Below are 15501 nucleotides of genomic sequence, written 5' to 3'. Positions count from 1 at the left end.
TCGTTTCTGTATGTCCAGTTTGTGTCTGGAGTTCATGTGTGTTAGCTTCCACATTAAAGTGTTTTTCTTAATATTTCTCTAGTTTTCATTATCGTAATTCATTGTATCTTCTCACTATCTCTCTGATTCCAATCTCTCCCATTCTTTTTGCAAAGTTTTCAGTATTGTCCCTAGTGCTCTTACTGTCAGAAAGCTCAAAAGGATCTGGACAATGAAGAAAGTCAATATAACACCACTAACTAGTTCCGTGTATTTTGTCCGCTTCTCTGTCGAGTTTGAAATTAAATAATCCAAAAAGGTTCATATACACTGCTAGGGATCAAAAGAAGAAAATTATTACCAACAACAGGAGGCAAGGAACTCCCCAACCAAGAGGAGATAAAGGTGTTTTTTGAACATGATACTTACAAATAATTGGGAGTTCTGGAAGCAGATACTATCAGGCTTAGGGTCAAACAAATCCAACTTGCCTCCTCCCTTGAGGCTTGCATTCACAAATATCCGTGGGCTTAGAACTAATTTAGCTGATGTTGAAGCATTTCTCCTAACAAATACCCCGGATATCTTAGCACTAAGTGAGACTAACCTACACTCCTCCATCCCCTCTAACTACTTTAACATGCCTGGATATCTCCCACTCTGCCGTAAGGACTCTGACAGACATATGCACGGACTTGGAGTTTACATTCATAATACCCTTCCCTTGACTAGAGAAACAAACCTAGAAACGGATGATCAAGCCTTTATGTGCTTTAGACTAATCATGCAACACAACATTAGCTACTTTTACTTTCTCTACCGCTCTCCCTCGACCCAAGACTGCACCATAATAAACAAAGTATCTGACAGCATAGACACAGCACTCTCCTTCGACACTAGCGCCCAAGTACATGTATTTGGCGACTTTAATGTCCATCACAAAAACTGGCTTGGATTCTCTACTTACACAGATGCAGCAGGCAGCGCAACTCATAGCTTCTCTGTATCTCACTCCCTAGCGCAAATTGTTACTTTTCCAACCCGCTTCCCTGATCAGGAAGAACAACACGCATCACTATTAGATCTGTTTTTGACCACAGTTCCTGATGATTGTGTAACGAAAGCCGACAGTCCACTTGGGAACGCTGATCATGCAGTGATAATGGTTGAAATCGCCCTAAACTCTAGACCCAAAACTGAAGAGCCAGTGCTCAAAACAACGAGATATTATAAAAAGGCTGACTGGGAAGCTATCAGAGATCTTATCAGAGACGCCCCATGGGGAAATATTTTTTCTCTTCCTGCTGAACAGTGTGGAACCGAGACCACTGAATGGTTCAAAACTGCAATCGAAGCGCATGTTCCCATGCGGAAATTCTATAGCAAGCCCCACTCTCCCCAATGGTTTACTTCGACTTGCGCAACTGCCATTGCTCAAAGGCAGCGTGCATTCCGCAGGTTTAACCGACATAAGTCCAGTTAAAACAGACAGAAGTACATAGAAGCTAGAAGTAACGTTAAGAAAGAAATAGCGACAGCTAAGAGGGAATTTACGGAAACCACGAAAAAACGCATCGAAGCACAAAAACTAGGAACTCGTGACTTCTGGAAAATCTACAACACTGTAGTTAATAATGGGCAATCAACAATTCCCCCACTAACCAACAATCACGAGGTTCTTTGCTCAGCAACCGAGAAGGCTAACATGCTTGCCAGTCGGTTTGCCTCAAACTCCACACTGGACCCTTTAAACCACCCCCTACCTCAATTTCCTATGCGGACAGACGCCACGCTAGACGACCTGAAAATCACCCCTGCTCAGGTGCATGCTATCATAAAAAACCTTGACACTTCCAAAGCCTGTGGACCCGACCTCATCCCAGCTGTGCTATTAAAAAAGTGCTCAGCCGAAGTAGCTCCAGTTCTCTCCAAACTCTACAACAAATGCCTTAATGAATCTTGCTTTCCGAGCTGTTGGAAAACTGCTTCTGTAGTACCAGTATTCAAGAATTCTGGCGAAAGAACTGACCCATTAAATTATCGCCCCATTAGCCTCCTTCCACTTTTTGCCAAAATATTTGAGACCATAATTAACCATGCTCTAGTCCAGCACCTTACAGATGCTAAACTTCTGACCGACCGTCAATATGGATTTAGACAAGCCCGTTCCACGGCAGACATCCTCACTGTAATCTCTGAACGCATATACCATTCACTGGACAAAGCGGGAGAGGGAAGAGCGGTAGCTCTAGATATATCTAAGGCTTTTGACAGAGTATGACATAAGGGTCTCCTCAGGAAGATTAGATCTTACGGTATCACTGGTAGAATACTTAACGTAATTAAATCCTTCTTAGATAAGAGAAAAATTCAGGTTGTCCTCGACGGTCGTACATCTAAACAATATGATATAAATGCGGGAGTGCCCCAAGGATCTATCCTGGGACCTCTGCTGTTCCTGATATTCATAAATGACCTCCCCGACAAGATTGCCTCTGAGATGGGGATATATACTGATGACACCACACTCTATAGCAGGCACGACAGGAAAACAAACGAACATGTATCTAAAGTAATGGCAGAAACACTAGAGGATGACCTCCAATCAGTAGTGGAATGGGGACAAAAATGGATGGTAACGTTCAATGCCACCAAGACAAAACTGGTTTCATTCAATAATTACAAGAAACCTTCTCTACCACCTATAGCAATGGCCAACGACTCTTTATCTGAGAGTACGTCTCTCAAGCTCCTTGGCCTAACGTTCACTGGAAACATGAGTTGGAACAGTTACATCGAGGGCATTGCCAGGGCCGCTGCAAGGAAGGTGGGCTCTCTCTACCGTGCTAGAAAACTTTTAACACCCGAAAGTATCCTGTACCTCTATAAGGCCACTATTCGCCCATGTATGGAGTATTGCTGTCATATTTGGGCCGGTGCATCGGCTACTAGTCTCTCGCTCCTTGACAGGGTTCAAAAGAGAGTCGCAAATCTGATAGGCCCTAAACTGGCATCAAAACTTCAGCCTCTGTCCCATAATCGAAACGTTGCATCCCTCTGCCTGTTCTACAAGTACTATAATGGTGAATGCTCTGAAGAACTGCAAGCACTTGTGCCCCCACGATGTGAACACCCTCGACAGACCCGACAAGCTGCAAAATCCCACCCCCACACTGTAGAGATCCCTAGATGTAAAAGATCCTTCTACTCCAGTAGTTTCTTCCCCAGAACTGCTAGACTTTGGAATTCCATTCCGGGTCACTGCTTCCCCAACTGTACTGACATGCATAAGTTCAAGTGCAACGTGAACCAACATCTCGCTGCCCTAATCCCTACATAGTACCCCAGTAGATGTTTCCCCTGATAGTAGCCCCCTACACCAAAGTGGCAATGTGCCTTGTTTGGGGTGAAAATGTAATAAAAAACAAAAAAAAAAAAACTATCAACTCTATAGAAATGAAAAAAGAATATGGGAAAAATACGTGAGAAGAACAAGGAAACTCTTAGAAACAGTATTATATAAAAACTCTTAGAAACAGTATTATATAAAAACTCTTAGAAACAGTATTATATAAAAACTCTTAGAAACAGTATTATATAGTTGAAATCAAGTCAAAGGAATAAACACCAAAGTATTATCACTAATACGATACTCCGGACTATTCATAGGCTGAACCAAAGAAGAACTTAGGTATCTTGATCAGAAGACGAGGAGACTAATGATCATGTACAATGCATTACATCCGAAACATAATACTGACCGACTCGACATGAAAAGGAACGAAGGGACAGTGGATTGGAAAGTGTAGAGGACTATGTGGTAGACACAAAAAATATATAATTCGGAATATAGAAAGATGAATCACTACAAGAGGTACCGTTCAAAATGAACACTATATGAAACGTTTAAACCAGAAACAAAAGAAATAGGAAAAATGTAACTGGGACGAAATACAGATATATAGACGATTCATGAGAATGGAAAAGAAGAAAAGCATCAAAATCCATGGAAATTGTTAAAAAAAAGGGGGGGGCACGTGAACAAAGTAACGGAATCATCACTGACAGCTGCACAGGATGATGCGATTATAACTAACTACATCAAAGCTAAAATAAATAAAACCCTGTAAAACAGCAAATATAGACTCTGTGGACAAGGAAATGAAACGTTAAACCACATAAGTGATGCAGCAAACTAACTAAGAATACAAGAACAGTCAGCACTGTGTGGAGAAAGGAGTAAACCGGGAACTATAAAAAACGACAGCATTTCTAACATGCAGAAAATTAGTATGGACACAAACCGGTAGCAATACTGGAAAATGAAAACCATATGATCCTCTGAGACATGGAGATAAAACAGATAAACTCATTCAAGCAAGGAAACTGGACGTCATAATAATTCAGAAGAAAATAATCTGCCAAATTGTAGATTTCGCCGTCCAAGCAAACCTCAGAGTGAAAATCAACGAGGCTAACAAACGAAAAAAATATGCAGAACTTTCCAGACAATTAAAAGGAATATGAACACGAAGAGAGTTATTATCGTATCGCTAATTGTAGCAACACTGGGAACAGTACTGACAAACTGAAAAAAAAGACTAAGATAAATTGAAATCAAGGGGAAGAGAATCATATGTGTTGCGCCATTGATGTTTTTTCTTTTTGTTTTTGTTGTTATTTTCTCTCTTTTTCTCCTTCGTTCTTTTTTCTGTTTTTTCTTATTATTGTTCTTTATTTTCTTTTTTAAATTCTGTTTTATTTTTATATATATTTTTTTCTTTTACGTTTTCTTATTTTCTTTTATTTTCCTTTCATCTTTTTTTCATTTTTATTCTTTCATTTTTATTTTTTTTTTCAATTACAGACTAGAAGAAGAAGAAGGAATAATCCATGAATAGTCGGTGTAGTTAAATTTGAGTTTCCTATCTCCACTAAATTTCTTGCCCATTCGTACCTAAGGATTGAAGATGGAAATAATCCTCTGTAATTCCAATTCAATCTAAGATACTAATTACATAAACACTTTTACATTCAGATTGAAATAGTGAGAAAGAAAGATAGATATCGATTCACTGTCTTTTATTTTATCAACTATTAACTTCCGCATCTTATAGTTTGTCTCTGGGGGCATTCCACTTAGCCTATATTTATTTGCTTCGTATTCTGATATATGTATTAGCACAAGACAGATTTTTACGTTTTTAACGCTTTTACTACATATTTCTTAAAAAAAAAAATAACCAATAATTTTTCTATAATTTAGTCTATGTTATAAGTGATAGTGGTTAATTGTTTAACAATATGAACTGTAAACCTGAGTGTGCCAAGTTCGAATCTAGTCTGCTCCACCTGAACACTTTCATCAGACCACAGTTGACCTTGTGTCTAACTTCCTTGAAATGAGTACATAAATTAATTTAGTGGATGTTCACAACAAAGAAGTCACGTATATATGGAATCATCGGGATATAAAAAACAGATTTTATTAAGAGAATCATTCCTGCTTGTGCGCTGATAAAACTTCTGAAATGCACTTGTGATGTAAGGTTGTATAAAAAATTTGGACTGCCTTCTTTAATTGAATTTTTTCGATTATCGATGCTTATCGGAGGCATTCCGATAAAAAACGTACGTAAGAAAACTTCGAGACACATCAAGTACCTTCGTGTGAAGTGTAAAAAAAAAAAAAAATCAGCCTAGCCGTTTCCGAGTTCATAGAAAACGAACTTAAACACACAAGCAAAGTTCCTTTTTACATAATACTATACATATCTCTATATATGAAAGATTTGTGGTTGTTTTATATATATATATATATATATATATATATATATATATATATATATATATATATATATATATATATATTTATTTATTTATTTTTAAAATATAATTATCCCCTGACATGTGTTTCGTCGTCCACGACTCATCAGAGTGGCTGAATCTGATGAGTCGTGGATGACGAAACACGTGTCAGTGGATAATTACTTTTTAAAAATTATATATGCGGCTCCCCATTAGGGGGGTACCAGATTAGGTAAAAATTCGCTTCGTATAAATACTTTAATTTATTCAAGAAAGTATCGCTAACAAAAACAAATAAAAACATATATATATATACATACTAGCAGTTTCGTCCAGCCTATGTACCGTTCATAAATTTATGTGCATATGTATATATTAAAAAGGTGTGAATATGTACGGTAATGCCTTTCTATATAATAAGCTTCCTTTACTACCATTGAGAAAAGTTGGTACAGACCGCAGACGTCAATTTTTTTTAACTTTGACCTCAAATTAGATCCCTTAAAATTTATTGTTTTCGGCTCAAATAAAATTACAATGTTTGACCCATGTCCAAGTAACCTATATCTAACATTTCAAGGGTTTAGACCCAAAATTAGCGGAGGAGTTTGGTAGAGTCTGCAAAGGCCTACTCTGTAAACTTTGACTTCTTGGCAGCCAAAATTTCGCCCCCAAAATGATTAAAAAGCTGGTGGAAAGTCTGAATACCCTTTATGTACAATTTCAAATTTATAGACCCAAATTTAGTTTAATAGTTTGCTAGAGACGGCAAAGGTCAAATCTTTTGGACTTTGACCCTTTGGAAGCCAAATTTTCAGCAAAAAACGATGAAAAAGCTTGCCCTATGTCTGAATGTCTTTTATGTAAAATTTCAAATGTTTAGACCAAAAATTGGTTGAGTTATTTGGTATAAACCGAAGAGATCAATTTTTTTTTTAATTTGACCCCAATTTTTACCCCCTTAAAGGAAAATATATCTAAAATTTCAAGTGTTTAGACTCAAAGTTTTTGGAGGATATTGGTAGAGTTTTCAAAGGTCAAATCGTTGAACTTTGACCCTTTAACAGCCAAATTTCTGGCCGAAACCCAATCAAAATGATTTTCCCAAATCTCAATATCCCGAACGTAAAATTTAGTCTGTAGACCGAAAATTGACAGAGTTATTTGGTAGGGAAATGTACACAGACAGACACACACACACAAACATTTTCACTTTTATATATATATACTAGCCTGGGAGCCCGGCGTTGCCCGGTTGTTTGGAGGTGTATGTTGAGCAAAAAAAAAAAGTGGTAGTAGGAAGGCGGCTCGAACCCTTACCGCAGAGGGGGGGGACGGGGGAAAACGTGACGTCTTTACTGTTACAACCATCGCCAAACTGGAAGTGACGTAGGTTTAAATTAAGGCTAGACAATCGAAAAGAGCGGATGACTTTCGAAAATATCGGCGAAAAAAGCGACTCCTCACTGTAGAAAAGTGCCCAGTTAAGAGTGAAAAAATAAAATTTTTTAGCTATTTTTTTTATATTTGTTGTCTGAAAGGCAGAGCTCCAAAACAATACTGATCTTGTGAAAATCTGTCGCCTCTGTCGAAATTTTTATGCAGACATGCAAACATACACACATTTATATATTGATAGCTCAAATTTTCTACCCAAACCGATTAAAAAGCTTGCCCTATCTCTGAATACCCTTTATGTAAAATTTCAAATGTTTAGACCAGAAATTGTCTGAGTACTTGGTAGAGACCGCAGCGGTCACTTTTTTTAAAACTTTGACCCCTATTATGACCCCTTTAAGATGTACTTTTTTGGGTTCAAATCAAGTTATTAAGTTAGATCCATGTCCAAGGAAACTGTATCTAAAATTTCAAGTGTTTCGACCCAAAATTAGCGGAAGAGTTTGGTAGAGTTCTCAAAGATATAATCGCTGAACTTTGACCCCTTAACAGCCAAATCTTTGGCCGAAAACGTGTTTCAAAGATTTTCCCAAATCTCACTACCCTGTATATCAAATTTTTAGTCTGTGGACTGAAAATTGAAAATGATTGAATTATTGTGTAGGGAAATGTACACAGACACATACACACACACATACACACACACACTTTCACTTTTATAGATACTAGTATCAGTGCCCGACGTTGCCTGGGTGTTTGGAGGTGTGAGTTGAGCAAAAAAAGAAAAGTGGTAGTAGGAAGTTAGGTTCGAACTCGTACCGCGAAGGAGGAAAAGAACGGGGGAAAAAACGTGACGTATTTGCTGTTACGACTACCGCCCAACCGGAGGTGACGTAGGTTCAAATTAAGGCTAGGCAAAAGAGGGGATGAAATTCGAAAATATCGGCGAAAAAAGTCTCCCCTCCTTGTAGAAAAGTGCCCAGTTGAAGGTGAAGAAATTAATGTTTTTTGCCAATTTTTCGGTATTTGACAGACAGACAGACACTTGCACACACACACACACACACACACACACACACACACACATATATATAGCCTAAAATAGCCATTGTGTGCTATGAATTAGAATATACTTCTGGCACTTTTTAAACATAAGCACATACACTTTCTCTCCGTCTCATCTTTTATTTCCTTCAATCATTTTGTTTGCCCTCTCCATCTTCCTGTAATTCCATATTAATTCGTACCCAGTGTGAAAGGGAAAACAGGAATACGGCCTACTTTCCAATATTAACCCAGAAATGAATTTCATTTAGAAACTGACTCATATATTGATGGCGTTAATAAAGTTGTTTTATTTTGATTTCTTTATTTTTAGCGTCTTGTGCCGGCGGTCCTTTCCTATGAGGTCAGTGCAAACCTCCACTCTTATAAAATAAATTTGTATTTGTCATTGATGAGATAGTTATTCATACAGTGATTCATCGGAATATCGATAAAATCAATTTCCTCTGTCGGTCGCCATCTTTTTGCGACACAACCGTCTTGTTGTTTCTCATTTCGGACATTTCTAATATGGCGGCGAGGCTAAAATAAATGTTTTCGAGCTTAAACGTTCGGGAAAAAAAGTCACGCAATTATGATCAACATTAAATTGGTAAAAATTTACTTTAGCGTCGTCTCTATTTACTGCTTCCCTATGAGGGCTTAATGTGACACCAAGTTAGTTTAATGTGGGAATATCTAACTCCTCAAGATGAAGCATTCTGGATTGAGACAAAACTATAAAATTAAAACATTGTCTAAATTGAAAAGGATATCCGCTCCTTTGACTAAAGACATAACAAATACTACGCTTTGATCTTAGTTTAAAGGTCAGAATACCAAGGACACTACCTATTACAAATGGTCTTTTTTCAAACTTATACTCACCTCAAGCAATGCACAGTGCTACTCGGACGTAAGGGGATATAATTTGAGACTATGTCTACAGGGACATACCATCTAGCAAGATGTCCGTTCACATTACATTTAAACTGTTGTATATCAGTAAATCAGGGAAGCAGGAAACAGGGACAGCTCAAAGGAAAAAATATTAAATAGAAGACTTTCCAACATTTAAGGATCTCCACAGCGAGCTTGTCAGGTATTTTTACGTCAAAGTGCTATAAGTTCGTCAGAGGACATTCCATTTAAATACTTGTGAAAGAGATGCAATATTGCGGTGATAGGTCAGGAATTGGAGTTTGGTTGATAATAGACCTACTAGATTTGAGACTCTTCTTGGACCCCGTCTAAGAGGAAGAAACTAGTGGTAGTTGCATCAGCCCAGATGTCACAGCAATAGTCAATACAAGAGTGAATGGTGGCTTTGTAGATATGTAAGATATTAGCAGATGTGAGAAATTTTCTGGCACAGTAGAGAGCGCGCACCTTCTTTGCAGCAAGCTTAGCAATGTCTTCAATGTATTCCAATTCATGTTGCCTGAGCATGTTAAACTGAGGAGTTTGAACGAAATGCTTTCGTGTAGCGTATTATTAGTCATAGCAATTGGCGAGAATGTTTCTTGTAATTGTTAAAGGAAAAGAAGTGTGGTGGTCGGTGTGTTTTACAGTTAATGCCTCAGTACCATATCTATTGTAAACAATTCATTGTATACAGTTAATCGAATACAGTTGCTATTTTATACGTAGTTGGTAGTCTATTTTATAAAGAGCAGTTGACTGTATGAGATGTATTTGCATTTCTAGCTAAACGTCCAAAAATATAAAACGTTTCATAATAGAATTTTGCATTGTCTAAGTCGGCATGGCTCTGAATAAATATACCTAAAATTTCGATAAATTAATCATTCTCTAATGTAGGTTTCCTCAGAGAGGGTCGTTTTTGTCAGTGTTATTATTATCTTAGAAAGAAAATGACTACTAATTTCACGAGGAATCTGTTATACAAAGGAAGCTTGTTTGTATGTATGTGTGTGTGTGCATAGCCAGCTAGAGAGGAATGGGCTGATCGGAGGAGAAATTGGAATTTTGGGGAGAAATAAGGGAAAATGACGAAACGAATCAACATATTTGATGCTTATTTGAAGGCAAACGTTATGCTTCTGAATTTATTAGATGATAATTCTCAAGGATCCGTAGCGTAGTGGATGAAGTACTTAGTAAAATTCCGTTGCACTCTTCTGGAGGTTAGAGATTAAATCTACAGTGCGGGCAACACTCAAAAATACTACTGCGAATTACTTAGAACCTTTATCCAGTCATGGCTGACGGACCAAGAGCAATCTACCCCACAGATCAAATAAAAGATTTCGTTCAAAATCCCGTGCAAATTCCCGAATTCGGGATAAACATTACTGAGTTAGATAAGATACACCTGAAGAAAGTCGGAGGTTACATCAACCGAAAAGTTGTGCGAATAATACATGATGAGAACAGTAACTCGAAAAATACAAATAATACGAGACAAACACTAGTTTATACTTGTCCATTTGATAGTTTTAAGTTTTAGAGAAAACTTTCTAAGTTCGTAAGAATATATAAATCATAATCATTGTTTTTTTTTTCGTTTGAAGTACTGGTGCTTCTTCTATATTATAATAACGAAATAAATATTGAATTTCAAATAAAACAAATTTTATCTACCTAATTGTCATGTCGCAAATAGTAACATATCCAAAAATTACGGAAAACGATAGGGTAGAAAAATAATTATTTGTAAAAAAGACATTTGTAAAATCTAGCGATTTGATTTCAAAAGCTACCGATTTGAATTGGAGAGTTAGCAGGGTAGGTAATTAAGTTTTCAATTTCTTACAAATTTAATTAGTATTTTTTATTTATAAAACAATTTTAAAAAGGCGCCTTTAAAAATGAAGAAATTATGAATATATGCTATGTTTATGTTTTGTTTTCTGAACAAATTCTGTCTGCTTTCAACTAACTTATTCTCTTTTTTGCTTAGGTCACGTGACCCAATATGTCCACTCCAACATGTGATTTTATCGAACATTTCCCCCCTTATTGGAACTTTTTCATGAATAATTATTAATTTTTTTTTTTTTTTTACACAGTGATCACCACTTCTCAAGGCCCGGAAGCCACTCAGGGATAAGGGTTATTGCAAGTACATTACGTTAGTGAGATTTGATGAAGTGTTTACTTAAGGGGGCGGTTCATTAGGAATTTGTTAACATTAGACTTGAAGACATCCAAGTTGTAGTCCGGAGGGAAGCAGGCAGACGGAACAGAGTTCCACAGGCGTGCAGTTCTAAGAAAGAAGCTTTGTTCATGAAATCCGCGTTTTGATTTAGGCACAGATATAGAGTGGGGGAAATTTTTCACAGTGGATTCAGCTAGATGGGTGTTTTTCGTGAAAGATTGGCGAGGGGGGGGACCAGGGATTGGAGTTATGACGAGCACCTGCCATGAAAATAACGATAAAACAAGGATAGGCTCGCAACGTCTCTTCTGTGGGAGAGGGGTTGTAGGGTAGAGAAAAGGACATCCCCCACTAAGCCACGAAGTCTATTTTGTACTCTGTCAAGGCAGGATAGGCTGTTTTTGGCAGCTCCTGCCCAGATATGGCAACAGTATTCCATCCTTGGTCATACTTGGCTTTTATATAGATAGAGAATTGCATCAGTAGTGAGATATCTTCTGGAGCGGTAGAAGGATCCCACCATCTTTCCAGCGACCTTGGCAACAGACTTGATGTATGTGTTCCATTTCAGATCAGGAGTAAAGGTCAAACCCAGAAGCTTGTCAAAACACGGGGCCTCACCCAGACGAGAGCCATCCATCACAATTGATGCCAGCTGGGGATCAGAGCGTTGATGATGTAAGGATAGGAGTTTGGTTTTGGATGCATTAAAGGTAACTAGCCACATCTTCCTCCACTGAACCACGCGCTCGAGATCAGAGGAGAGAGAATCAGAGAGAACTTCGTCATTTACAGCCTTTGATGTGTTGCCGTAGATGGTCGTGTCATCAGCATAGATGTCAACGAATGATTTAAGTATGTGTTTAGGGAGGTCATTGATGTAGATCAGGAAGAAAGTTGGGCCCAGGATTGACCCCTGAGGGGCTCCACCATTTATATTGCAGGCTTCCGATTTTTGACCATCTACCACTACTCTTATGAGCCTATCGGAGAGAAATGATTTAATGATTGAGAAAACATTTCCAGTTATACCGTAGCTGGAAATCTGATCGTTTTCCGTAATTTTTGTATATGCCACTATTTGTGACATGACAATTACGTAGGTACCATTTGTTTGACTTGAAATTCAATATTTTTCATCATTATAATATAGAAGTACCCAAACACTCAGTATATATTTTTTCTAAATAGAGATTACTTCCTAATCGACAACTTAAAGACTTCTATATAATGAAAACAAACAAATAAAACTAACTTTCTGTACCATTTATATATTCAAACAACAATTAAAAATATGTCTTTGTTTCAAATGTATAACGATTGTAGATTCTAAGTTTCATATTATTAATATAATATTGGCATTTTATCGATGAAAATCGCGTTAATATTTAATTGATTTTAAAAGATTTAAACTTTAATTTTGAGAAACGAGTTTTTATTAATAAAAACCGACCATTTATTAGTAATGAATAAGGCTGTGACAACAGCATATTCTTTTTATTGTTTTGACTCTTGAGTATATATCCGTTGATATCTTATATATTTTTTATAGACTGATGTGGTTCTCGGTTGATTGACTGTGTCTTACTGTGTCGGATATATACTTGAGAGCCAAAAGAATGAAAAGTTGGTTGGTTGTTTTTGTTTTACGGCATATCAACCCTTTTCAGGTTATTTAACGCCGAATCTATTTTTTTTTCATAGAATATATATATTTTTTTTTTCAAGTCAGTTTCTATTTAACCATAGTTGGGACCTTTGTTCACCGGATATATTTGCCAGATATTTTAAAACCATTCTTTTTCATGAGTCCAGTTGCTCCTATACACCCCGGATCAGAGTGGACCTGGTAGCAATGCCAATTAAGGGGTGGCTCAACACTCCCCAAAGCCTGCAAGCTGGGGTCTTACCACTGGACATGGTTTAAGGTCATATCCAGGAACAAGAATGAAAAGAATATTCTGTTGTCAGAGCCCTAGTGATAAATACATATATATAGCTTTGTTGATTTTACAACATATAAATCTTTAAAGATTATTTAATGCTGAAACCAAAACTTTTCTTTAAAGTAGTAAGAATCACCTTAGAAATTAAGTTTAAAAATAAAGCTGCTTCAAATCAAACTTTTATGTCATTCAAAGTATTGGTATTATCATTATCGCATTTCTCTTAGTCTGTCTGTTTGTCTGTCTGACTATAAAACTTTTTCTCAGAAACGACTGCGCCAATCTAGGTCGAAATTTTGCATGGGCTTTTGTTATGAAACGCTGTAGCGAACTATTATGGTATTCATTCGATGCACAGTTAGAGATTAATAGGAATTAGTGAGGAATAGTCACCACAATGCAGCATTTACGTTTCTCGGAAAATACTGGGCTGATCTGTTTGAAATTTTGTATAAACCTTTATTAGGATATGCTGCAGCGAACTAAATACGTGTTATGCACAGTTATCGATACATGGTGATTAGTATTTAATGCAAAAATTAGCACAAATTTAACAGTCGCCAACCATCAATTTAGCATAAAACACTCATTTTAAGAAAACGGGGTATAACATTTTTCCTTTTTTTAAGTCTAGTCATCAAGCCATTTAGATATAAAATTCTCCCTGACGCATTAGAGATAAACTATATTTTTTCTATGTGTGATTTATCAAAAAATGTCCATGAGAAAATTGTCATGTTCGGGGATTAATTTGGCATATTTTTCAATGCAAGGAAAACGTAAAATCCGTACGTTAAGAATAATCAGTATATCTCGATGTCTTCTTTGCTGTCCCCGCTTTTTGTAACGGTATCTAGATTAAATGAGTAGCGAATTCAGTTTTTTTTTTATTTTGCTTTCTTTCATTTTATATCTTTCTTGTTTTGAAAAAAAAAGAAAAGAAAAGAAAATATGAATAAAACCGCGTTAAAAACATTCATAAAAAGTTCCATGTTATAAAAATGTCGGCAAGATCAAAATGGCGGATGCTTCAAAACTATAATGTAAAATTAATTGAAAAAAAAAAAAAATGAAATGAAAAATGAATAAGAAAAAGAAGCAGAAAAACTAAACAAGAATGCGAGAAAAACGTAAGAGAAAAAGAGCGGTAACAAATGATAAATGAGAACTGAATATTCAATTCGCCTTTTTTTTAGTTGTCTGACCATTTTGTTTCAACTGAGGATGACGCATTCTACAGAATTCCAGATATTCACTCGCTATCTCCGACCGACCAACCGAGAGATCTTTTTAAGATTCTTACTGCCCATTTAAGTGCAATTTTTATAACTCGTTTGCACTTTGTTCACCGGGTATATTTGCCAGATATTTTAAAAACATTCTTTTTCATGCGTCCGGTTGCTCCTATAATTACTGGAATCATAGAGATTTTCCCAAGATACCAGTTTCCTTTCGATATCTTACATGAGACATTATTTCATTATCTTTAAACATGCCACATGAGATACTCGTTAAAATCTTATTTACACCTAAAGCAAATGACAAATAGGCAAGGAGAACCTCTGATGGAAATGCACGGACGCGTGTAAAATAAGATGCGTCGATTTATTCTGTGAATTTAGCGATGCAAATAAGATTTTAAACCCAAGCTAAACAAACAGACGAAAACATATGAAAATGTTAAAGTCCATCTGATAATAAATTCTACATTATTATTATTATTATTATTATTATTATTATTATTATTATTATTATTATTATTATATACTCACTAGGAGTAGTCACACAGACCATCTAAGCTTTCATTTTGAAAACAACTTATGAAGTTCTCTGGAGTCTGAGTGACAACAAGTCTCCCTAGATTTTCAGTACTCTCCAACTCTTTCGATAACGTTTGCAAAAGAATTTGCATTATCGCAACAGTCGCTTACCATTGATTTCTCGTTGGCAGCGACCATTAGTCTTCACTGGAATTTGGGAGGAAATAAGCTTCTCCAAGGTCACAGTTCTCTTTGCACTCAAGCAGCGGAGGTCTAGCTAGTGCTTGCTCTCCTTGGCCTTTTTATCCTCCTTGACCCTCCTCACTTATTTGGTGTGATGCCAGTTTATAGTCACACACACACACACACACACACACACACACACACACACACACACACACACACACACACACACACACAACTTATAATCATACCATTTCAGTTG

This window comes from Euprymna scolopes, chromosome 2 (genome assembly GCF_053919585.1).
Source record: "Euprymna scolopes isolate OS-2025 chromosome 2, ASM5391958v1, whole genome shotgun sequence".
Classification (NCBI taxonomy): domain Eukaryota; kingdom Metazoa; phylum Mollusca; class Cephalopoda; order Sepiida; family Sepiolidae; genus Euprymna; species Euprymna scolopes.
This window is presented reverse-complemented; position numbering follows the sequence as displayed.